Raw genomic sequence first — 26,316 nt, forward strand, 5'->3', positions numbered from 1 at the left:
ATTATTTCTCACAACCATCTAATATATGGGGAATTTAATGTAATTAATCCATTTTTTTTCTTTTGTTTACTTTTATGTATATGTATTTTCCTTTTATTTTATTTTTATACTGTTCATTTTGTACATTTTGTAAGCCCAGAGGTTGGGGCACAGTTTTGGGCATATGTTGGCCCTATAGATTGTATGTTCTGATTTTTGTGCAAAATTCAATAAACACATTGTTTAAAAAAAAAAAAAGAGGATTAGATAACCTAAGATTAGCGTGCCTACACAAACTACGTGGTGCAGAAAACATGTCTAAAGGCAGAAAAACATTTACACTGTAAACTGGTTTTGAAAGTTTTTAGATTTTTTATTAAAACATTTAAGTCCACTTGATAGCGCCAGCAATGTGTGGGGAGATGTAGGTTGACCTTCAGTCCTTATAAATATCTTGTCTACTTGAACTGCTTTCAAGGTTTCTGGCTCATCTTCTGCAAAGTTTTGTCTAGCTGTAAAACAGAAATCTAAGTTTCAGTCACATAATACAGACGTACTGAAGAGGCTTTAGAGGCCTCACCTGCACTGTTTAACGTGCATTAAACTAGTCCAATATGGCATTCTTGTCTAAGTTTTTGGATCTGTGCATATCTCTAGTAAAAAATCCTTAATGAACCTTGGCAGTAAATGAAAAAGTACAATTATATAATTTCCAATTATTAGACTCCAATAATATACTATACACATGTGCAGCTGAAACCAGAAGAGCTTAAATCTCCGAATACAGCTACATAACAATTAACCTATTAATCATAAGATTAAAGGGAACCTGTCAGGTCAGATAACGCTATTAACCTGCAATAGCTTTATGAGGGTGCCCGGCAGCAGTACTGAAAATGCAGCACCCAGGAGAAAATTAACTTTATTTCTCCTGGGAGCAGCCGGCTTTCAGTCATACCAGCTTGCTAGCATGGCTTCAGTTACCTCTCACAGCACTGTGAGCCTGTCACCACGACGCAGCATTTTGACTGACAGCTGTCACTGATGAATCGCAGAGCCTGCTGTCAGTCAGTGCCGGTCCATGCTTACAGCTGCTGCTCTCAGTGCTGTGAGCAGGGACTGTAATTGCTCCAGGCTTGACGGAAAGCCAGCAGCTCCATGGAGAAATAAAGTTCATTTTCTCCCGAGTGCAGCACTTTCAGTACAACGGCTGGGCACCTTCATAACGCTATTAACCTGCAGATTAAACCTATATCTGCAGGTTAATAGAAGTATCATACTTGACAGGTTACCTTTAAAAAGAACGCTAAATCTAAAGAAAGCATGGTCACAGGAGTCAAATTTAGAGCTTTTTTTTTTCTTTGATTTAAAGGGGTAATCTTGTTCGGCTCACTTCCGTATCGGTAGGTGAGCAGATATCTGACTGGAGTGCCTGAGCGGCAAGTATTGGGCACCTGTCCCATTCTAACTAATAACCTTATGTGGACTACCTGTATGTCCATTCTAGTGAAATAATTCCAGTTGGCATCAGAGATGAATTTCAGCTTGTGCAGGCAAGTGAGGAGAGGAGAATGATATCTGCTACAGATGCCCACAAGCTGTAAGATATCTGAAGGTGTGACATCAACGGCCCCACTCGCCTCCAGATACAGCAGTGAGCGGAACCGCCTTACTGCTTTACAGCGCTAGAACATGAGCCCTTATAATTATAGCAAACCCTCACCTCTTCAAACTTGTGTATCTGTCGTATAAAGAAGTCTCAGTAGCGTCAGGCGACTTTGGTATCTGCAATGTGAATCATGTCCTAAAGGAGAATGGAATCAAAATAAGTTGAAGAAGGTCAGTTACACATAATATAGGAACGACAACAACTATGCGGATAAGACAAAAACCAGAATGCCATCCAATGTAAAATCACACAGCTGAATACTGTACTTTATCTATGTAGAAGTCCACTTCTGATGCGGACTGAAATTCTCCCTCCAGTGCAGAAATGCCGCTAGTCCACACGAGGTTCTTCGTCTTATGCTTGAAAACGAGAAGCTGAATGCGAAATTCCTGTTCTGGTAAATCCAAGAATCCTGCCAGCTTGGCCACGGGCATAGTGGTATATAACTTCAGGAAACTGGGAGCGAAAAAAAAGCAAACATGGTGAAAACTCAATTATGTGAGGTCTCTGGACATCTTTCTACCCCAACATTCTCCGCTCGAAGGAATGTCCCCAGGACGACGTATGATCAAGCACTTTGCCGTTTAGGTCTTGCTGACTCTTGCTTTGTAAAAAATAAACAATATATATTATTGTGCCTGCATATGATCCGGCATTAGTACAACATGGGCTCATTGGATACTATAAGCAGGACATTCAGGATAATTCAGTATACTGCTGTGTGCAGAGGCGCGATGTGACATCTTACACCAGTTCTAGAATGGAGACGCACCTGCGGATGGTGGACAGCTGTGCCTGCTGCTGGACTTCATCCAGAAAGACTTTAAGTTGCTGAAAATAAGGTTCTTTGTGAGAGTTGGGGTGAGCATTATCATAGTTAGGGACCACTGGTGACAGGAACTTGGGGCAGGCGTAATTAAAGAGCTCTTCATAAATCTGTGCATCGCTGATGAGTAGAAGAAAATTTACACGTGGACAGAAATTACAAAAACACAGAATATTTACTTGTATTACATACCCAAATGTTGTAGATCATCCAAACCCTCGGACACATTTCTATCTGAAATGTATACTGAGCCATTTACTCTAATCACAAGTTTAATGGCGTTTTTCACTTATAGGAAATTCCAAGGGGGAACTGGAAAAGGTTTCCCCAGAAGAAAGCTGTAATTTTTATTTTAAAATTTTATAAATGAAAACCAAACTGTATGGACAAAAGTATCAAATACAGGTTTATCATTTAGTCCCATTGCAACAGGTTATAAAATCCTGCCTCTCGCCACACCATCTGCCTTTACTAACATGTCTTGGAGAAAACTTGGCACTCAGGTAATTGATGACAGAAGATAATTTTATTGTGTGCAGGCAATCCAAAATAAAGAAGGTCATTGCATGGCCTAGACGTCATCAGTTAGATTGCTGTGTGTATATGGACACAGGTCACAACGAACGCTCTGGTTGAGCAGAGAACGCTGCGGTGGTGAGTGGCCAGGAAAACGTTACCTGACCGACTACACTGATTCAGCTGTAACATTGGTAAAAGAGGGATAACGTTATAAAGTTGTTTTTCAGGGGTCGGCCTTGGGCCCTTCATTCCAGTGAAGAGAAATAATAATACTTCAGCATACCACAGCATTTTGTATGATTGTAGCTCCTTGTGTTAACAGTTTGGGGGGGATGGCCCTTTTCTGTTCCTAATGACTGTGCCCAGTGCAGAAAGCAATGTCCATAAAAGCATGGTTGGGAGAGTTTGGTGTGAAATAAATTAAGTGGACTGCACAGAGCCCCGACCTCAAATACATAGAACACCTCTGGGATGATGTAGAAAGGAGATTGAGATTCAGGCCCTCTCGCCAGCATAAGTATCTGATCTTACAAATGCTTTTCTGGATGAATGGGCAAGAATTCACACAGAAATACCGGCTAAATATTGCAGTAAGCCTTCCCAGAAGAGTGGAGCCGTTATAGCTGCAAAGTAGGAACAAATCCATATTAAATCAAACCAAGTAGGATCCCGGCACTCACATGTGAAATAATTAGTCTCAACAATAAACGGCTAATTTTTTTTCTCAATTGAAAAAAGCCCAGAAGGGGCTGATGACTTGTATGTTGAGACAACAATAAATGGCTAATTATTTCACATGTGAATGCCGGGATCCTACTTGGTTTGATATGCATTTCCTTGACGCGCGGAAGAACCATATGGAGTGCCGACCAGCCTGCCTTTTCCTTGTAACTCCACATTAATACTGTAAGGTGGCTAACGGACACATAGTACTAAGAGGCTTGTTTTGTGCATCTGGGGCAGGATTTACGGGCAGCCTGAGAGACGGGTGGGTCTGGCTGCCCACATACCCCACCTCTGGGTGTGCTTCACTTAATAAAATAGAGTCTGTTTGACAAGTGGTCTGTGTCTGGAACTGAGAAGACCTCCTGTGTGATGTCTCCAGTCTGAGCCGGTATACTGGATGCTATCCAGCCTGTGTGTCCTGGACTGTCTCTAAAGTGACTGTGTTGGAACAGTTTACTTTGTTTTGCCTGCACTGAAAGGCCGTTTATTTTCCTTTGCTTGTGGCATGGGTTATGAAGCACCAATAAACCAGCCTGGACATTTAAATGGAAAATGTTCCTGTGTCATCTCACCACGCACCCAAGTGAGTAGCATTCCCACAATACCCATGTATTTTTAATGGGATTTCAAAAAATCCTGTAGTTGTAGTGTGAATATATAGAAGACATGTTGCATAAATGTGGCCTAAAGGCCGCAACTCCCATTTATACATGTCAAGCGCTTATCCCAGCACCACGTCACTAGGGGGGTGGCGGAATAAACCTACCTTCATTTACACTAATGCAAAACCTAGGTCAAGCCCAGCAACCACCATGTATTTTTTCTCTGCCCTATTCCATGCTTATCTAGGGGCTATAAGAGAGAAAATGACAAATTGCCCATGACCTTTTTATTCTAGCTTTAGATGGGAGCCCTAGTGATATGCCATATTTATGGTTAGAAAACTGAGGCCCTGCTGTACCTGTCCATATAGAGGGCTTTTTATAGATGCGTAATATTCTGCAACCCCAAAAAATAATTGAGCAAATATTTCCAAATTGCAATGCAAAAGAGAGGAAAATATATATATATTTTTTTAGCTATTTGGAATCAGAATCAATAATACAGAGACTCCAATAGATTTAAGGAGAACAGACACCCACCATATAAAACACGGTCATGCAGCTTAAGACTTCCTTACCCTTTCTGCATACGTAACATTTTGTCCCCATATTTCTCTCTCAGCTGAGTGTAAATACTCTCATCAATGCGCATGGGGTACATGGTGAGGGCGATGGCCAGCAGTGCATGCATCTGCTCATTCTGCTTGTTAATCTGTGCAGAAGGAATACAAGGTTTGTAAATCCAGCGATCATTTATAATGTGATAATAAACATATAAGAGATGGCAGAACACATAAGGGGCTTACCATTTCATACTTGTATGTGGTTCTCTGGAACATACTCTTGGTTCTCTGGATATATAGCAAGATGTTAGCGAACACACGAATGGCATCCTGATATCTTCGCGTCATAAGGTAGGCAAAGCCAACATAATAGTACGTGGTCACCTGACACTCCGGCACTCGGGAGGACATACTCTGCAAGCAGAAGATCAGACATACACTATATTTCCAGAACAACTGAACAGTAGTAAGAAATTATTACATGGTTGAGAGTACAGATAACAGAAATCTAAGTTCGAGCAAGACCTGCAGTAGTTCTCTGATCCAGATGCCCCAAAAGTTCTTGGCAGCCATTAGAAGGGTTATCCATCCATTCTCCCATTGATGCAGTGAAGTAGTCCTGTGCACTTAGCAGAGAAACACCCCCAAAACATAATGTTTCCACCTCCATGATTGACAGTGGGAACGGTGTTCTTTGGGTCATAGGCAGCATTTCTCTTCCTCCAAACACGGCGAGTTGAGTTAATGCCAAAGAGTTAAATTTTGGTCTCATCTGACCACAGCACCTTCTCCCAATAACTCACAGAATCATCCAGGTGTTCATTGGCAAACTTCAGACGGGCCTGCACATGTGCCTTCTTGAGCAGGGGGACCTTGTGGGCACTGCAGGATTTTAAACCTTTAAGGCGTAATGTGTTACCATGGGTTTCTTGGTGACTGTGGTCCCAGCTGCCTTGAGATCATTAACAACTTCCCCCCCGTGTAGTTTTAGGCTGATCTCTCATCTTCCTCATGATCAAGGATACCCCACGAGGTGAGATTTTGCATGGTGCCCCAGATCAATGTCGATTGACAGTCATTTTGTATTTCTTCCATTTTCTTACTATTGCACCAACAGTTGTCTCCTTCTCACCCAGCATCTTACTTATGGTTTTGTAGCCCATTCCAGCTTTGTGCAGGTCTATGATCTCGTCTATGATCGAAGATACTTCCACATTCATAGGTAACAACTGGTTTGGTGCCAAACCAGACTTCTGCTTTACCGTCGCAGCAACCAATAGTTGTACGTGCTTATTAATAGTAATGGTAGATGGTACCTTCTTATTGAGCTCAATGTTTTCCAACACTTTAATAGCCTGATAATAATCTCCAAGAAGCGAGTGCAGACGAAGCAGTCCAACCAAGCTGAAGTATCCAAGCATCTTGTATAGGGAATGTCTGCCGTATTCTCCAGCTACACTTTCAGGGTCACCTGGGGAAGAGAGAAAGAGGATTTATAAAAAGAAACTAAAACTATGCTATGTATTGCATAAGTAACTATGTACTACAGCAGACCATCAAATACTGCTAGTTAGTGGGGCTTAAAAGTGAGTTAACAATGGGACATTCATTACACTGATATTTCTCCTCTATGGAAGAACGTCAACCGAGTGCAGAGAGCCATCTGACATATTTAGATCCACTGAAGAGCAATTAAGCAAAAGTAAATGAGTACTTCTAATCAGGGCTGTGCAGTCGGAGTCATGCAGTCGGTGTTCATTTTGGTGGAGTCGGAATAAAATGGACCGACTCAGACTCCTAAACTATATAATAAATTGGGTACAGTAGTTCAATGCAGTTTCTGGGGAATATTTTTTCATAAGGATTTGGGAAAGTTATGAAATGTCCTATAAATGTCTGACCTATTCCTGATCTAAGGGTCTAGACTTTTAGCTGAGATGAATGTGACTCGCCCCCTGGGCCGTGGGGCACTCTGATCCTGGCAATAGGGGAACGATGGGAGTAGTAGTGGCAATCCGGTTCCGTGGCTCAGGGTGGTCAGGCCAGTGGTAGTCCGTTATGTGCTGATGATTATGTCCGACTACGCCACCCGTGGATTTGCGGTCATTAGGAACCGCCGCTGCAAGGCAGACCGCTGGGGCTGATGATGTACGCAGCTGGGATGGTGTGACTCCCCACGGGAAGAGTGCGGCCCCAGGGCAGTGTAGTGGATGTTGGGAGTGATGGTAGTGAGAGTCCCAGTGCTGATAGTGCTGGAGGAGCAAGGAGCACGCAGACAACAGGTTGCAGTCCAGGGTATTTACTAGAACAGTTAAATTGACCCACAACCAGTCCCAGCTAGGAGGGGACCTGGATGTCTGAGAGCAACGGGGAAATTGGGCCTGGTCAGGGTGAGGGTGTAGGCCTACCGTGCTTTCTGAGCTCCTTCTGGCTATCTCCTCGTTATAGGGTAACAGCCCACGTTTCCGAGCTTTCCGTGTATTCTCGCCTGTATGGCCTGCGACGTGGGTTCCTTTCTGCTCCCAGCCTTGTACGGCTTTGCTGGTCCCTTCTGTTGTGGCAGGGCCTCCAGGCTTCTTAGGCCAAGGAATTTACAGTCCCCTGCAAACTGGTTATCTGCTGGGGGATGTGGAATCCTCCCAGGCTCAGACACCAAAGTCTGGTAAATTAAGTCCGTTATCTGCCAAGACAGGCTCTCTTTGCCTCTTGTCTCTGGCTTGTGGCTCTCCTCCTGCCATACTTCCTCTTAGGTGCAATACAACTTTCTGTCCCTGCTCTGCTCCGGGACACGTCTCAGTGCTGAGACAGGCCATCCAGTTCTCTCTAACCCTGCCCCCAGCACCAGCTTTTATAGGGGCAGCCTGCTCCCCCTACTGGCCTGAGACAGGAGGTACTGCATGCTAATGTTCCCCTGACTAGAGAACCTCCCCCTTGCTCTCAGACACAGCTTTATTACATTTTGTGGCATCCAGGCCAGGGTGACACATTCCCCCCTAGTGAAATTTAGTACTCCGGGACTAAACAGTAAACAAAGACAATATACATGACCATAAAACATTAACAGACAGACGACGCACAGCTTGAGTTCTTAAGGTCACAGTGTGGTCTGTGACCGGGTGTCCATATCACCAATACAACGGGGAGCCTTAACCAGGTGGGGATCTGTCCTACCCCAAGTCCTTCACAGTCTTAGTTCATTCCTTGGTCAGGCTCCGAACGCAGTCCATACAAGGTCCCGGTTATAAAAAGTCCATAACCTTTGAGTCCTTACGGTAGCTGCAAGAAACTGAAACACAGAATTACCAAACATGCTGTTACGGGTGTGTCGCCACGAAGATCGTCACGATTACACAGCCTGACTTCTCGCAGCTGAGTTTTTGGTGCTTTGTGTTTTTCGGCAGTGAGGGAGTTAACTCTCTCTCTCTGTGCTAGACGAGGTCCAGCCTCGCCCAGCTGCAATCAATGCTGCTGTAGTGGGACTCCTTCAAATGCCTGCCGGTCTGTTGGGGAAGTGTCGGTGAAAGCATTTCATGCAGACTAACAGAGCGGATCGTGGTATTTGGAGTTTCAGAGCTAAGTGTATTTGGAGTGTTTTTTCCCTTCCTCGCTTTATCATTTATCTCCTTTCCCGTTGGTGTTCCCTCTGTTGTAGTTGTGTAGTTTTTTGTATGCAAGGTGGTTTTGGTTTTACCCTTATACTGTCTCGTTCGTCTAAGTACTGAGTGTGGGCATATTATTACCTGTCCCCTTTTGTTGTGATCGGGGTCCTTCTCAGGACTAGATTACTTAGGTGCAGGGATCCTCAGGAGGTAGGGGTTACGCTGGCGACCTGATTACCTCTGTACCTTTAACAGTACCTCCAGGTTGAGGGATTAGTCAGGGCCCCAGCTTAGGGTCAGCTTAGGCCCCCTACCTCCAGTACACAGAGACAGCGTGACATTTTCACCGACCACTTAGATTTTCTCCAGCTACCATGGATCCAGTAGCCGGTCTAGCTCGGCAGTTGCAGGGTTTGTCCATGGAGCTGGCGGACGTTAGGTCCAAGGTTTTGTATCCTCAGGAACAAGCCGGACCAGAACCTAAAGTAGCTCTCCCTGACAGGTTCACTGGGGGGCGGGACAAGTTTTTTGTTTTCCGGGAGGCATGCAAGTTGTACTTTTGGCTGCGGCCTCGGTCATCGGGGAGTGAAGAACAAAGGGTGGGAATTGTCATCTCGCTCCTACAAGGGGGCCCACAATCTTGGGCGTTCTCTCTTCCCCCGGGCTCCCCGGCTCTCCAGTCAGTGGATAGGTTTTTTGCTGCTCTGGGTCTTGTTTATGATGACCCGGATCGGATCTCCCTTGCTGAATCTAAGTTACGTAGGATCCAGCAGGGAGATCGTCCGGCGGAGGAATTCTGTTCGGAGTTCCGTAGGTGGGCCACTGACACCCAGTGGAATGACCCGGCTCTTAGGAGCCAGTTTTGTCAAGGTTTATCCGACAAATTACAGGATGTGTTGGCACAGTATGACTCTCCAGCGTCACTGGAAGCCGCTATGGCCCTTGCTATTCGCATTGACAGACGGCTTCGGGAGAGGTGCGGGATAACTCCACCCCCTGTGATGACTCCACCTCCTACAAGGTCCCCTCATATGGTGGTTCCCCTGGTCAGTCCAGAGGAGCCTATGCAATTAGGAGGGACATCATTTCGGGGGAGGGGACCGGTGGTGCGCCATAAGACAGGAAGGTGTTTCTTCTGCGGGAGAAAGGGACATTTTTATTGGGGGGTGTCCATCCCGTCCCTTGCAGAGTGAAGAGTCGTCGGAAAACTGTTGATCCCAGGTTGTGTGGTGGACGGCAATCTGGGTGTAGGTATTTCGTCCCTAGGTTCGTCTCAGTTTCTCGTACCGGCGGAGGTGGTGGTGGGTACGAGAACTGAGAGGATATCTGTTCTTCTGGATAGTGGGGCCGGGGCTAATCTGGTGGACGCTCGGTTTGCCCGGGTTCAAGGTATGCGATTGAGTGAGTTGGCTAAACCCATCCCCATATTCTCGATCGATGCCAGGCCTCTCGGTCAGGGAAGTTTTTTGCAAGCTGTGCATAACGTAAAACTTCAAGTGGGGGCGATACATAAAGAACTGTTGTCTTGCTACGTGTTGGAGGGTCTTCTCACTCCTATAGTGTTGGGCCTTCCTTGGTTAACTAAGCATAACCCGGTTATTAATTGGCAATCCAGAGAGATAAGCCAATGGAGTAAATTCTGTAATAAAAACTGCATGAATACGGTCATCGGTGCGGTTACTCCTAGGGTCTTATCTCCATTTCTGGCGGACTTTGAGGATGTATTCTCGGAGAAAGGGTGTCAGGAACTACCTCCTCATCGCGAGTATGACTGTTCTGTAAAACTGCTCCCTGAGGCCAAGTTACCTAAAGCTAGGTTGTATAACCTTTCTGGTCCTGAGAGGCAGGCCATGAAGGATTATATTTCAGAAAGTCTGGCTAAGGGGCATATTAGACCTTCATCTTCACCGGTGGCCGCGGGGTTCTTCTTTGTTAAGAAGAAAGATGGAGGCCTACGCCCTTGCCTGGATTTCCGTGAACTTAATCGGATTACGGTCCGAGATCCGTATCCGCTCCCACTTATTCCCGATCTCTTTAATCAGATCGTGGGCGCCAAATGGTTCTCTAAGTTGGATCTCAGGGGGGCGTACAATCTGATTAGGATGAAGGAGGGGGATGAGTGGAAGACGGCGTTTAACACTCCAGAGGGGCATTATGAGAACCTTGTCATGCCATTTGGTCTGACTAATGCCCCGGCGGTGTTCCAACACTTTGTTAATGACATTTTTCGCCGCCTGGTGGGACAGTTTGTTGTCATATATCTGGATGATATCTTAATTTACTCGCCGGATCTGGTGTCTCATCAGGAGCACGTTAGGCAGGTGTTACAGATCTTGCGGGATAATAAACTGTATGCCAAATGGGAAAAGTGTGTGTTCGCCGTACAGGAACTCCAGTTTTTAGGCTTCCTGGTTTCAGCGTCCGGTTTTCGTATGGACCCTGGGAAAGTGCGGGCAGTTCTTGAGTGGGATCGGCCAGAGAATCTTAAGGCACTACAACGTTTCCTGGGGTTTGCTAATTATTACCGGAAGTTCATTCGTAATTTCTCGTCCATGGTTAAGCCTCTCACAGACATGACTAAAAAGGGGATGGATTTTTCTAGGTGGTCTGACAAGGCTTGTCAAGCATTCTCCTCCTTGAAAAAATGTTTTGCCTCGGCACCCATACTCATTCAACCTGATGCGTCACAACCATTCATTGTAGAGGTAGACGCTTCCGAGGTAGGGGTGGGAGCAGTATTGTCACAAGGTTCGTCCCCTGGTAAGTGGCATCCGTGCGCCTTTTTCTCTAAAAAATTGTCGTCCGCTGAGAGGAATTACGATGTCGGCAATAGGGAACTCTTGGCCATTAAGTTAGCTTTTGAGGAGTGGCGCCATTTTTTAGAGGGGGCAGTCCATCCGGTCACCGTCATCACCGATCACAAGAACCTGCTATATCTGGAGTCCGCGAAACGTCTAAATCCCAGACAAGCTAGGTGGTCATTGTTTTTTACCAGGTTTAATTTTGTCGTTACATATCGTCCTGGGTCAAAAAATGTAAAGGCGGATGCCTTATCTCGTAGTTTCCCTGGGGCCGGGAATACGGACGACCCGATTCCTATCCTTCAGGAGGGGGTGGTGGTTTCGGCAGTATGCTCTGAGCTTGAGGAGGAGGTATTGGAGGCTCAGGGGGACGCCCCTGTTGGACCTCCGGGGAGACTGTTTGTTCCAGGTCAGTTGCGACAAAAGGTGATCGAGGCACACCATAACTCAGTTTTTGCGGGACACCCGGGGAGTAAAGCAACTGTGGATCTCCTCTCGCATCGGTTTTGGTGGCCTAACTTACATAAGGAGGTGGTAACTTTTGTCGCGTCCTGTGGGGTTTGTGCGCGCTATAAGACCTCACATACCCGTCCGTCTGGGGTCCTCTTACCTTTGAAGATCCCGGAGCGTCCTTGGACTCATCTGTCTATGGACTTTATTACGGACCTCCCTCCGTCTTCGGGTAAAACGGTCATACTCGTTGTAGTGGACAGGTTCAGCAAGATGGCACATTTTATCGCTCTTCCTGCTCTTCCTAATGCTAAAACTCTTGCGCAGGTGTTCATTGGGGAGATTGTGAGGCTTCACGGGGTACCCTCCGAGGTGGTGTCAGATCGGGGGTCTCAGTTTGTGTCCAAATTCTGGAAGGCGTTTTGTACACGGCGGAGGATGCATTTATCGTTCTCATCGGCTTTTCATCCTCAGACCAATGGTCAGACGGAACGTATGAACCAGAGCTTGGAGACATATCTCCGGTGTTTTGTGTCAGAGAACCAGGAGGACTGGGCTTCTTTCTTACCTCTGGCAGAGTTTGCTCTTAATAATAGGCGGAGCGAGTCCACTGGTAAGTCCCCGTTTTTTGGGGCATATGGTTTTCACCCCCAGTTTTGTACTTTCAGTAGGGGGAGCTCTTCGGGGGTTCCTGAGGAGGAACGATTTTCCTCATCACTCGCTTCAGTATGGGGAGGGGTGCTGAAGAATCTGAATACTATGGGGAACCGATACAAACGTATGGCTGATAGGAGGAGAGTGTCTGGTCCGGACCTAAGTGTGAACGATCGGGTATGGTTGTCTACCAGGAATATTAAACTTAAGGTTCCCTCCTGGAAACTGGGTCCCAGGTTCATCGGGCCGTACAGGATCAGTTCTATAATTAATCCGGTGGCATTCCATCTTGACCTCCCCCCTACGTTTAAAATTCACAACGTGTTCCACAGATCGTTGCTTAAGAGGTATGTGGCGCCGGTGGTACCGTCACCTTTACCTCCCCCTCCAGTGGTGGTCAATGGTAACTTGGAGTTCCAGGTATCGAGGGTCATCAATTCATGCTTTAATCGCCGGTCCCTTCAGTACCTGGTTCATTGGAAGGGGTATGGTCCTGAGGAGAGGATGTGGGTTCCTGCGTCGGATATTAACGCAGACCGATTAGTTCGGGCCTTCCACACGACTCACCCGGATAAACCTGGCCCTGAGGGTCCGGAGGCCCCTCGTAGAAGGGGGGGTACTGTCACGGGTGTGTCGCCACGAAGATCGTCACGATTACACAGCCTGACTTCTCGCAGCTGAGTTTTTGGTGCTTTGTGTTTTTCGGCAGTGAGGGAATTAACTCTCTCTCTCTGTGCTAGACAGGTCCAGCCTCGCCCAGCTGCAATCAATGCTGCTGTAGTGGGACTCCTTCAAATGCCTGCCGGTCTGTTGGGGAAGTGTCGGTGAAAGCATTTCATGCAGACTAACAGAGCGGATCGTGGTATTTGGAGTTTCAGAGCTAAGTGTATTTGGAGTGTTTTTTCCCTTCCTCGCTTTATCATTTATCTCCTTTCCCGTTGGTGTTCCCTCTGTTGTAGTTGTGTAGTTTTTGTATGCAAGGTGGTTTTGGTTTTACCCTTGTACTGTCTCGTTCGTCTAAGTACTGAGTGTGGGCATATTATTACCTGTCCCCTTTTGTTGTGATCGGGGTCCTTCTCAGGACTAGATTACTTAGGTGCAGGGATCCTCAGGAGGTAGGGGTTACGCTGGCGGCCTGGACCTCTGTACCTTTAACAGTACCTCCAGGTTGAGGGATTAGTCAGGGCCCCAGCTTAGGGTCAGCTTAGGCCCCCTACCTCCAGTACACAGAGACAGCGTGACACATGCATGTAACTTTGCAAACAATTCAACATTTGGCAACAGGGTTATTTACAATCTTAGCGCTCTATATTTTCCAGCGAGCGGGTATCTGCCCTTTTGTGCTCCTGGTTGACTTACGTAGCCCACTGTCTGGTGGTGGACCAACCTGGCTTTCCCCACTAGCGTTAGGGGTACAGCTACCAGCTGGGTGTACAGGTAGGGCAGGCAGCTGTCTGCGGGTCCTTTGGCTTACCGCAGGCATGGCAGGCTCACTGTCAGCAGAGGGTTGACTCTCCTGGGCTGCTGGTACAGGCTCTTCTGCCTCTGAAACTGCTTGCTCCTCTTCACCTTCCGGCTCTGGTGTTGGTTGTTGCTGTGCCGGTTGCAGGAAATGCAGGACAGGTACCACTATGGCATCATTTATGCGAGTCCAGGACTGAGGGAACTCTCCGAGAACGGTGCTGATCATTTCTTCCTTGTCCTCTGCGGGTTTAAGGTCACTCTGATCCTCTTCTGCACTACGGAGTTGCTCGGGGCATCTTTTGAGGTGGTCTCTGGAGACGGTGCTAGTGGTTTCTCCTCCGTCCTTGGTGATCACGCACCCCTTCGGGTTGTCGTGATCAGACTGCAGTACGGTGTAGGGTTCCCTTTCCCACTGGTCGTCCAACTTATGTAGCCTTCTTTTTCGCTTTAGGACTTGCTCACCAGGTTCTAGGGGACCAGCAGGGGTGTGTTGATTGAAGAGTTTTTCTTGCCTCTCTCTCACCTGTGCCAGGCTCTTCTCCACACTCTCCTGTACCTTCTTGTACTGCAGTTTCCTTTCCGTATCCCAGTCCGCATCCGGGGAGGTGTCCTCAGGTATTAGGACTCCCATCTCCAGGTCTACTGGCAGCTTACCTGGTCTGGCTCGCATCAGGTAAGCCGGGGTGCCGTTTGTAGCATTCACCGGGATATTGTTGTATAGGTCTATCAGGTCCGGCAGTTTTTCTGGCCACAGGCTGCGTTCCTCCAGGGGCAACGTCTTCAGGAGATCAATGACTATATTGTTCATCTTCTCACACATCCCGTTGGTTTGGGCGTGGTAAAGCGTTGTACGAATCTTCTTACAGCCATAGAGGTTGCAGAACTCCTGGAAGATTTCAGCCTCGAACGCTGGACCCTGGTCTGTCAGGACCTGTTCCGGATACCCGTGTGGACGGCAGAAATATTGCTGGAAGGCTCTGGCCGCTGTTTGGGCTGTCAAGTCCTTTACCGGGACCACCACTAGAAAACGGGAATAGTGGTCCACGATTGTCAGGGCGTAGATGTACCCTGACCGGCTTGGAGCCAACTTGACGTGGTCTAGAGCTACCAGCTGAAGAGGCTGCGTGGTGACATGGGCCTCAAGGGTGTCTTCTGGCTGGTGCGGTCCTTCCTCCTCAGGTGACAAGGGCCACAGTCTCTGCACCACTTTTCTACAGCTCCTCTCATGCCGACCCAAAAGAACCTTCCTCTTAGCAGGAACTCCAGTTTCTTCCAACCGAAGTGTCCCGCTCTGTCATGGTAAGCCCCCAGGACCATAGCTGCATCCCGCCTTGGGACCATGACTTGCCAGGTCAGCTCGTGCGTCCGGTGGTTGACAATCCTTCTGCACAACTTGCCTTCGTAGAGGAACAGCTTGCTCTTCTCCTTCCATAGCTGCTTGGCTTCCTCTGGGGCATCCGGATCTAAGCGGGCGTCTTCCCGGGTCAGCAGATCTTTCACCAGGCGGACTGCAGGGTCACTATCTTGGGTCTCGGCCCAGCTGTGGTGAGGTAGCGGATTGATCATCACGGTTGTTAGATCCTCCTCCTTCACGCGGTGGGAGTATTGAGCGGCTCCATACCGGTGAAACGCGGGGAGTTCTACCTCCTCCAGCTCTTCTGGGTCTTCGTCACCTTCAGGTAAGTGAGGCATCCTCGATAGGGCGTCCGCATTGGCAATGGTTTTGCCTGCCCGGTACTTGATCACGAAGTCATAGTTGGAGAGACGGGCCATCCACCGCTGTTCCAGGGCACCCAGTCTTGCATTGTCCAGGTGTGTCAACGGGTTGTTGTCCGTGTACACGGTGAACTTTGCGGAGGCCAGGTAATGCTTGAAGCGTTCTGTCACGGCCCACACCACCGCCAAGAATTCTAGCTTGAAGGAGCTGTAATTCTCCGGGTTCCTCTCGGTGGGTCTCAGCTTCCCGCTGGCGTACGCGATCACCCTTTCTCTGCCCTGTTGGTTTTGGGACAGTACGGCTCCCAGTCCCACATTACTGGCGTCCGTGTGGAGAATAAAAGGCTGACCATAATCAGGGTAGGCCAGGATCTCATCCCCCGTGAGGGCCATCTTCAACTGGCGGAAGGACTCCTCTTCCGGTTTATCCCACTTGAAGGGTGGCTTTTGACCTCTGGACTTAGACTGTCCAATCAGGAGGTCCTGCATAGGAGCTGCCATCTTAGTGAACCTGGGGATGAACCTTCGGTAGTAGCCTACCAACCCGAGGAACTGTCTCACCTCCTAGATGTTCGAGGTGCTTGGCCAGCTCTTGATTGCCGTGACCTTGTCAGGATCGGGGGCTACTCCTTCCGCACTTACCACGTGCCCTAGGTACTGGACCCTTGCTTTCAGCAGGTGACACTTCGATGGTTTCACCTTCAGGCCGTAGCCTGCCAGGGCTTCGAACACCTCGGCCAGGTGCTTTAGATGGTCCTCGTAGGTCTTCGAATAGACGATCACGTCGTCCAGGTAAAGGAGGACCGTCTCGAAGTTTCGGTGCCCTAGACAGCATTCCATCAACCGTTGGAAGGTTCCTGGTGCGTTGCAGAGCCCGAAAGGCATACAGTTGAACTCGCTCAGTCCCATCAGGGTGGTGAAGGCGGTCTTCTCCTTGTCAGCCTCTGCCACAGGAACCTGCCAGTACCCGCTAGTAAGGTCCAAAGTAGAAAAGAAGTTGGCTGATTTTAGTGCGGCTAAAGACTCCTCTATTCTAGGCAGCGGATATGCGTCTTTGTGGGTGATATGTTGATTTGTCTATAGTCCACGCACATTCTCATGGTGCCGTCTTTCTTTTTTACCAGAACCAAGGGGGCTGCCCAGGGGCTACAACTATCTCTAATGACCCCAGCTTCTTTCATTTCCCTCAGCATGCCCTTTGCGTTCTGGTAATGTGCAGGGGGTACAGGTCTGTGTCTTTCTTTTATCGGTGGGTGGCTCCCTGTGGGGATGTGGTGTTCTATCCCTTTTACTCTGACGAAATCTAGCGGGTGCTTACTAAAGACTCTCTCGTACTCCTGTACCACCCGGTAGACTCCTTGTTTTTGGTGCAGGGGAGTGGAGTCAGCACCCACATGGAGTTTCTGGCACCAGTCCTCCTTTTGTTTCTGGGAGCCATTACCCTCCGCCTGTGGAGATGGAGGCAAGGGTTCCACGGCCCTGATAGCTTTGTGTTCGACAACAAACAGTTTGGCGAGTGTAGCGTACCTGGGTAAGTGTACTTCCCTCTCCCCAATGTTGAGGATGCGGACGGGCACCCTCCCATGACGGACATCAACCACCCCCCGGGCTGTCAAAATGGTGGGCCTGCTGTCTGAGTACACGGGTTCTACCATGGCTTGGTAGTCTCTACCTCTCAACCCGATTGCAGTCCGACACCAAATCATCATTTCACTTTTGGGAGGCATGGAAATGGGGAATGGGTCACTCAGTCTTACGCTACCGATCTCACCACCAGACAGTTCTACCTGCTGCCGTCTCATCAGGGCTTTTATCTCCTTGTTGAGGACTCTCTGTTGGCTGGAACTAGCATTCACCGCCACCTGTTATAGAATTACAATTACTTCTGAAAGACAATTTTCGATCACGTTAGTACCCACAGTTATTTTAGGGTGACTTTCACGATGGTCAATGTCCACAATAATCACTCCCTGTGCCGGTAGTTCAACTTTACCAACTTTAATGGTCATCTCCTTGAACCCCATCTGCGGCACGGGTAAGCCATTACTGGCAATGATGCTCAAGTTGCTGATATCACACGGTATCCAGACAGTATCAGTCCAATACTGCTTAAAAAGTACATAAGGGATAGTGGTTACTTGCGACCCAGTATCCAGCAAGGCGCTCATGGGGATACCGTCCAGCACCACGGGTAAAACCGGGCGCCCCCCAACGTACTTATCACGTCAATTATAAGGGCCTGGTGATCTTGTGCCTGGGGGTTGGCCCTCTGCCCCAGGTTGGACCCATTTAAATTACAGTACCTGGAAATGTGTCCGGGCTGGTTGCATCGACGGCAAATGGGCTGTCCATCCTCTGCGTAGCGGTCTGTGGGCCTCCCTCGGAACGACGGGATCCTCCTCTGTCGACGCCACGGGACATCCTCCGGACTTGAAGCCAGCTCGATGGGTCTTGACGGGTCCACTTGCAACGCCTGGACGGTCCTGGTCAACACCGCGACGCTACTGGTCAGCTCCTGGACTTGGTGGTGCAGGTCTTTCGATGGGGCTTGGTTCAGGGCCTGTGCATCAGCCCCCACGGGGTCCATAGAGGAGGGCGCCGCCTCCTGGTGGTAGGGGAGAGCAGGGCGCCGGGGGTTTATAGCGCCACTGGTTGCAGGTTCACGGAGCACCCTTATGGCCCTGTCCTTAAATTGGGCAAAGGTCAGATCAGGGTTCTGAAAGAACATGAGGCGCAGTTGGGCCCTGTGGGCGTTAGACAGCAGACCTTCTATGAATTGTTCCGTTAGCAGCTTATCCGTTTCCTGCACGCTGCCAGGGTCAGTTTGTTGGATGGCCCTCAGGGCTTCCTGCAAATTTAGGGCATAGTCTCTGATGCTGTCCTGTGCCCGCTGCTTACATCCATAGAACCTCATTTTAATTTCAGCGGAGGTACGTGTGTCAAAGGTACACCGCAGGCGGGCCAGAATACCCTTCACGGTTCTTTTCTCCTCAGTGGGCCATGATTTTACCTCCCTCTGGGCTGCGCCAGTTAACTGCCCTGTTAATATGCTGACCTTCTGTTCCTCTGTCAGGGGGTAGACTTGGAACAAACTGTACAGCCTTTCCTTAAAGTCCGTTAGGGCATGGGGCTCCCCTGAGTACTTGGGCAGCCAGGCCACTCCAGGGATGTAGGGCAGGGAAAAGGGCATCACCGCTGCTGCAGCTGCATTGGTGGTAGTGGGTGCCTCTGTATCCGACATCTTCCTCCCCCCTAGTTAAGCGTGGCCTACCAAAGTCTGGTAAATTAAGTCCGTTATCTGCCAAGACAGGCTCTCTTCGCCTCTTGTTTCTGGCTTGTGGCTCTCCTCCTGCCACACTTCCTCTTAGGTGCAATACAACTTTCTGTCCCTGCTCTACTCCGGGACACGTCTCAGTGCTGAGACAGGCCATCCAGTTCTCTCTAACCCTGCCCCCAGCACCAGCTTTTATAGGGGCAGCCTGCTCCCCCTACTGGCCTGAGACAGGAGGTACTGCATGCTAATGTTCCCCTGACTAGAGAACCTCCCCCTTGCTCTCAGACACAGCTTTATTACATTTTGTGGCATCCAGGCCAGGGTGACACAAATGTGTGCTGCTGTAAATTTATCACTTAAACATGAGCCATGTATGAGGGAGTCGGAATCGTGGAGTCGGTGTCATGGAAATTCAGGAGTCGGAGCTTTGGCTTACCAACTCCACAGCCCTGCTTCTAATTACTAAATTTGTAGAGATCTAGCAGACACTGCACAGAAAGAATTAAAGGTTTCCTAGAATAAATAGGCAGGTACCTCACTTAAATTATCCAGACTTGGAGTGCAACTGTGCAGTCACTACGTGACTGCAGATTTGTGAATCTGCAGAGTGCGCGCTGGATTCTGGTGCACGAAGCGAGCGGGCTCGTGAATGCAATTTGCATAATATGGTCACGTACCGACTAGATGTGTGTGGCCTGGCTTAATTCAAGTCAATTAAGGGAGGCCGGACATGTCTAGTTGGAATGTGGCTGGAAATATGGAAATTGCATACTTGCATTCACAAGCCCGCTGTAGATCCTGACAGTGGGCACTGACAGGATTCACAAGTCTGCAGTCACATAGAATGGCTGCAAAATTGAGCGCCGAGTCTGGACATCACCATTGATAAAAATAAACAACTGTCAGTGGCATAAAAACCCAGACAGATTCTGTGTCGAGAACACGACAGGAACATGAGCCAAAGACACCAAGCATCAAGTACAGCTCTATCCCTCACCTCCACTGGTGTAAATCTCCAGCTGCCGGTTAATGTTGGATTTATCCACTAGAGAATGTAACACATTAAGGACGCTGTGAACATTTCAGATCTTGGGGATGGAACGCAGGAATTCAATTTCTTCCTCTGATTTCTTTGCGGTCTTACACCGATACTGGCTGAATGACTGAAACTGCATAGTGCAGAAATAGACAGATTTAACCAAGAGTGAAAATATTAGGTCTGCATGTTCAAAGAGAGACGCGCGAGAGAGCGCAGCGGGAGAAAGTCTACAGGAAAATATCTGTACCTGGTAAATGAATTCATCAATAATATCCCACAGCCACTGGTTAGGCAGCTCCAAGGGCGCAGGACCATCAGCATCTACAAGGAATTCATCAGTGTCAATGCAAATAATATCGCACCAGCAACACAACACAAGCCACAGACAAAACTGTCATGTCATTCTTAGAGGGGTTATCGCACAAACAATGATCATATAGTCACAGGATTCACATGCATGTCCATTACTGCCATATGTGATCATGCATGTGCACTACTGATCTATCCACACTCAGCACACAGGATTAGCTTTGTGTCTTCAGTGGGTGGGAGGGGGTTTGCAGTGGTTATACCACCCCCCCCCCCACTGATCTCACCTGTTGATACATCAATGTTTGGGTGAAAACACCTTTAAAAGAGGTAGTCCGAAGGCCAAAGAAATTTTCATCTAACTCCCTATCTAGTGCTGTAATTTAAACCCATTTCAATTAGGCTTACATTAAAAATTCCCTACCGTCCCCTAACTACACTAACTGCTATTACATCTTTTTTCCCTATTTCCCATGCGCTGACGCTTCGTGTGAGAATCCCAGTGCATGATGAGATACTCAAACAAAGAGTCATAAGAGGGTAGAGGCTGCGGTCACTGCTGCAGTCGCAGCCCCCCTCCCTGCAACCAAGAGTCAAAGGTGCTGTCCATTTCAGGGCATGGGCTAGTCTGTGCACGCTGTTGTGGCACCCCAGGGGTCTGGTTGCCACAGTAATAGAAATATTATGTCTGAGAGCAAGTGGGAGGTTTCTCTGGTCAGGAGCCCTAAGCATGCAACACGGCCCACCCAGACCTGGGAGGGGAGGAATCTGCCCTTATAAACTGGGTCTGGGGCGGGATTAGTGAGTGAAGCCCCAGACAGAGACGCAGTCTGGTCTGGAGGAGAGCAGACACAGGGAAAGTGAGAACAGGAGCTCTGTAGGAGCAGAAGCAGAAGACCAGGGGCTGTGAGCAGAGATATAGCTCGCCCTGGCTGAAGACACTAAAACCGGACACAGGAGTCCGAGGCTGTGGGGACTGATATATACCCAGCAGCAAAAACCTGCCGGCAGGGGATTCCAGGTCCTCTGGCCATAGAAGCGCGGAGGCTCAGTCACAAAGAAGGGACCAGCGCCGCCATCCAGGAGCGGAGGCTAACAGAAGGCCCCAAGTCACCAGCCATACGGGTGAGCACCACACGGTATACTCAGGGACGTGGGCTACTTGTAACCGCTGACAGCAAGGTAGCCAGGAAGAGTGCAGACAGACGGGGAGGCCTACAACTCCACCTGGCTAGGGGAGATCCTGCTTGTTCACAGACTGACCAGGCCCCTTATACTAGCCAGTACTCCCCGGAGGGTCTGCCTTATAACATCAGTAAAGACCCTGAACTGCAACCACACGTCTCTGTGTTCCATCGCCGCACCAGCACCATTAGTATTGGGACGCCCACACCATCACTACCATCATTCACTCTAGCTGCCCTGAGGCAATACTTCTCCCGTGGGGAGTCATCCCATTCTTGGCTGCGCATATAACATCAGCCTCAGCGGTCTGCAGCGCAGCGGCGGTCCCCACTGACCGCAATCCACGGGTGGCGTAGTCGGACAATTACAATACAAATAGACTGCCACTGGTTTGACCACCCTGAGCCACGGACCGGGTCACCGCCACGCGGAGACTACAACCCCCCAGCATCCTACTACAGGCCTGGTTCCGGGTTCCCAGCACAGGCCCAGGGGGTGAGTCACTGTCATTGTGCGATGTGCAGTCATAGCATGTGCTCTGTGTTGTCAGCTCAGATCAGTAATAATGAGCCAACACCACAGAGGAGAGTGCACTGTCAGAGCACGACGTCAGAATACCCGGCGGCGTGCAGAGAACAGCTTGGAAGCTGCTAGCTATTAAAATGACAGAAAAAAAAAAAGCCGACAGTAAAACTGGTGCAAAAATGCCAATGAAGACGCTTTGGGAAAAACACCGCCGTAATTTTCCTGCACAGTCTTAGCCTTTGATAACTTAGCAGGTACACCGGCGAATAAGAGATGTCATGTGCACCTTCCCCAAGTCATACAGCCATCAGTAACGTAAATGCCCACACCTACCATTCCCAACTTGCGGAGCGATTGCTTCTGCTTCAGGCCATGGGGAATTCTTGAAGAAACGTTCAGTTAACTTTGTCCAGCTGCAATGAGAAGAAAGCAGTAAGTCAGTGAGAAATAACAATGGTCGAGTCAGTCATGAGAGTAGCAGCTGCAAAAAACTGATCACACTGTCATATGAACCTCCATGCTGCAGAACCTCTTTACCTGTTCTCATAGATACTGTATCTTGTATCTCGTACACCTTCTGGTCGATGACATCGCTGGACACTCGGCTGGCCTGCAGCTCGTACACCTTCTGATCTATCAGGTCAGACACTGTCTTGTGGAAGTACTGAATAAAGTTCTTTATCACTTCAGGGATGACCTGATAGGTTTGCTGCTCATACTGGCGTTCATATGCCAGGTCCTGCTTGGGGTCACCTGTGATAAAAAGTGAAAATGCTTATCAATACTAAATAATATAGAATAACTCACACATACTAGTTCGACGTTTTGGTGGGATAAGTGAACGAGGCTCCAAGAAATATTGAGCGATTGGTGATGTAATATACACAATTTGCTGCTGATGTTTTTACAGGAGCATGGTTAGGCTCAATGGACATAATGGAAATCACCAATACAATTCTGCCTCATCTCATCGGCTGACGTGTAATATACAAGAGACATACGAAGCATGTTATGTTTCTAAAGGGAACCAGTCATGTCAGATATTTTTTTTTAAGTAAATTTATTGCTTTTTCATTTAGTTTTACAAATCAAAAAGAGAAATAATATAACATGTTACAAAAGACATCATGTTTACATTCATGAGCGCACTTCATATATCACACTTAAAAAATCCTATATAACTGTTAGACTTTTAAAGGGAATCGGTCATGTGAAAAATGCTATTAACCTGCAGATTAATAGCGTTCTGAACCTGCCTGGTACCAAGAGGAAAGGAACTTTATTTCTTCGGCAGCATTCGGGTTTCAGGCACGGGGGCAGCGCCGGTTCAGTCACCGCTCTGTGAATGTAGAGCGATGGCTCTAACTTTGCCCCCGGCCCTGACAGCTGGACCTAATGCTGAGCTGCTGTCAGTCAGTGTCGGGGTGCAGTTACAGCCGCTGATCTCTATACACAGAACGGTGACTGAACCCGTGCCGGCGCTGCCCCCGTGCCTGAAACCAGTACACTATTGGGAGGTATAATGTTAATTTCCTCCTGACAGCGTGGGTCTAAGTGCCAGCACCAGGCAGGTTCAGAACGCTATTAACCTGCATATTAACCCCATATCTGCAGGTTAATAGCGTTTTTTTTCACGTGACAGGTTCACTTTAAGTCCTCAAGACAGTAACAGCATTTGGAATCTTTGTGACACCTTCAGCCTTCCCAATGTACTGTCTAATTCTTCGATACCTTCCTTTCAGTGGGTATAAAAGCTTATACTAAATGTTTTATCTCTACAGCACTATAATACGTCAAAATAAACTTTCTTCAATTGTCAAGGAAAAGCTTAGTTTTTCTTTTATCGCGTTCTGTTTCTATCCGCTCTATGTTCAGCAAACGTCTTAGTTTGTCTCAAATCAAGTGTGATGAAGGTACTGATTGCGATAACCAATCTTTTAAAATGGCCTTTTCTAGAGATCAGAAAAATGGAGTGTATGAGAATAGGAAAGCGACCAGAGCTTGTGCTCCCATGCACTCCTCCTTCTTTATGAAATATTGCTAACATAGGGCTTACCTACAATATTATATTCCAAATATGTTCTACACTTGATTGGATTATGCTCAAGAACGTTTGGACTATACTACACTGCCATAGTCTGTTTTGCAAGTCTTACATTTAGGGCAATATGAGATTCTATCAGTCTGAAGTGTACCTGATCACGCTATTAACATGCAAATACAGGGATAATCTGCAGATTAATAATGTTATGAAGGTGCCCAGTCGTCGTACTGAAAATGCAACACCTGGGAGAAAGTGAACTTTACTTCTCCCTGTAGCCGCTGCTTTCAGTCATACCGGCGTCTCCGGAGAAATTAGTCACCGTTCACAGCACTGAGAGCAGCGGCTGTAAGAACGGACTGGCACTGACTGACTGTCGGCTCAGAAGTGCATCAGTGTAGAGCTGCCACTCTCTGCGCTGTGAACAGTGACTGTAATTGCTCAGGACATGGCGGTATGACTGAAAGCGGCGGCTCCAGGGAGAAATAAAGTTAAAACCAATTGGGAGAAAATTAAGTACAACGTCCAGGCACTTTCATAATTATCCCTATATCTGCAGGTTAATAGTGTTATCTGACCTGATAGATTCCCTTTAATGAGGCTGGTGGAATATGTAATGCAAAATCAACAGGGTAAAATCACAGCTAGTGTGCTGGTTTGTTCATTGTATCAGAGGAGAAAGAGGTCAACTAAATAAGAGCACAAGGTGACGGTTACAGGACCACGTGGGCACGTTTGTGTGTGGTCAGAAGAAATAGCAAGAAGAATTTCCTCCCCTTCTTCCAAGAACCTTATCTTTCTCATTTTTCTGTTGGCATAGCAGTATGAGGGCTTGCTTTTTGTAGGGTGAAAATTCCAACAGGGGTAAAATGGTAAGAACAAAAATGCAAATCCGCCATTGTATTCTGGGGCTTGTTTTTACAGCGTTCATTGTATGGTTAAAAAAAAAAATTGACCTGGCAATATGATACTTCACGTCAGAACGATTACAAAAGTATACATATTGTTAGGGAGGTGCATCAACCAAAAAACAGCAATTATTTTCTCTGTACGGTGCTGACCATATGGGTTAATTACAGTAACTTATATTTTCATTTACTGAACTTTTACAGACGCAGCGATAACGAACGTCACTTTAAAAAAAAATCATATCTACTGTATTTTTAGTCCCCTTCAAGGGCATGAATCTGATCTACAGTATATAGAAGACATGATGATCACTTCTGAAGCCCAGTGATTGACAGCAGTATTTATGTGGTTAAGGAGGACCAACCACTATGTCAAAAGTGGCCAATTTTTGCTTTTATTTAATTCTCGCTGCTCCAATAACAATCTGGCACCTGCCTTGTATAGAGACCACACACACTTTACCCACATCTGACATAGGACGAGGTAGATCCTATGTGGGGAAGGGACAGACCCTAGGAAAGTCATCAACAATTTCTAATGATACAGCGACATTTAGGAAAAGGTTTCTAACAGCAGAGACCCTGCAGACACAAACTGCGCATGCAGAGTGCCGGGTGCCCCAGCCAAGGCATCTGAGCAGAGGGACTTTGTAGCCAATGCTAATTAGTCACATCTGGTGAGACGTGGAGAAAAAAAAGTGGCCTTGTGAACCTCCACTGACAAAAGATCAATATAGAAATATATGAAAAGTTAGTAGCGCTGAGAACTGGAAAACACCACAAACTAAAAGGTGTTGAACTAAATGGGTGATCGCGTTCAGAAAATCATCTTCCTCCAGCTGCAGTTTGTTATAACAGACCCCTCTTTCCTCACTGTCTTCAGGTCCTGGCACAGAGTCTCTGCAGCTGCTCCAGTGCCTAACACGCTGACGTCACAATGACAACGCTGCAGCCAATCTGTGAGCTGAGTAGTTTGTACAGTCAATCTGAGAAAAGCCACTAAGCTCACAGGTTGGCTACAGTGGCGCCTACATAGATCTCAGATTGGCTACAGCAAATTCACCATGATGTCAGCGCTGCAGACAATCACAGACACCAGGAGCAGCAGCAGAGACTCTGTGCTGGATCTGAGGAGGGTGAGTGTTATAAAACTGCAGCAGGAGGATTGCAGTTTTCATAAGGGGACAACCCCTGTAATGGTAGGTGATTCCCAGTGTGCACATAGGAGACAGGAGCAATAATCCTACCTGTGTGCGTGTCATAGTCCGCCTGGCAGCTGTAGGGATCATATGGGGTCTGCAGAAAAACAGATCAGAGGGAAATGAGCACAAGCAATAATAACCCATCCACACTGGGATAACGACAGCCGTAAAGAGAGCAATCACACGGGACTCGCCTCCACACCACTACTGTGATTGATTCATCATCTATTCCACAGCCACTCACATCATAATCCTCGTACGACAT

General features: G+C 47.8%; 1 protein-coding gene and 1 pseudogene across 2 annotated transcripts in view; one reads left to right on the forward strand and one right to left on the reverse strand.

The window, feature by feature from the left end:
• The window catches only part of LOC141157337 (ankyrin repeat domain-containing protein 54-like), a 174,399-nt gene that overhangs the window by 145,276 nt on the left and 2,807 nt on the right, over positions 1-26,316 (forward strand). The gene's annotated exons all lie outside the window — the stretch shown is intronic.
• On the reverse strand, positions 316-26,316 carry LOC141156625 (eukaryotic translation initiation factor 3 subunit L-like; annotated as a pseudogene).

This window comes from Phyllobates terribilis, unplaced genomic scaffold (genome assembly GCF_046119375.1).
Source record: "Phyllobates terribilis strain yellow unplaced genomic scaffold, ASM4611937v1 Scaffold_8__6_contigs__length_399053987, whole genome shotgun sequence".
NCBI classification, from domain to species: Eukaryota; Metazoa; Chordata; class Amphibia; order Anura; family Dendrobatidae; genus Phyllobates; species Phyllobates terribilis.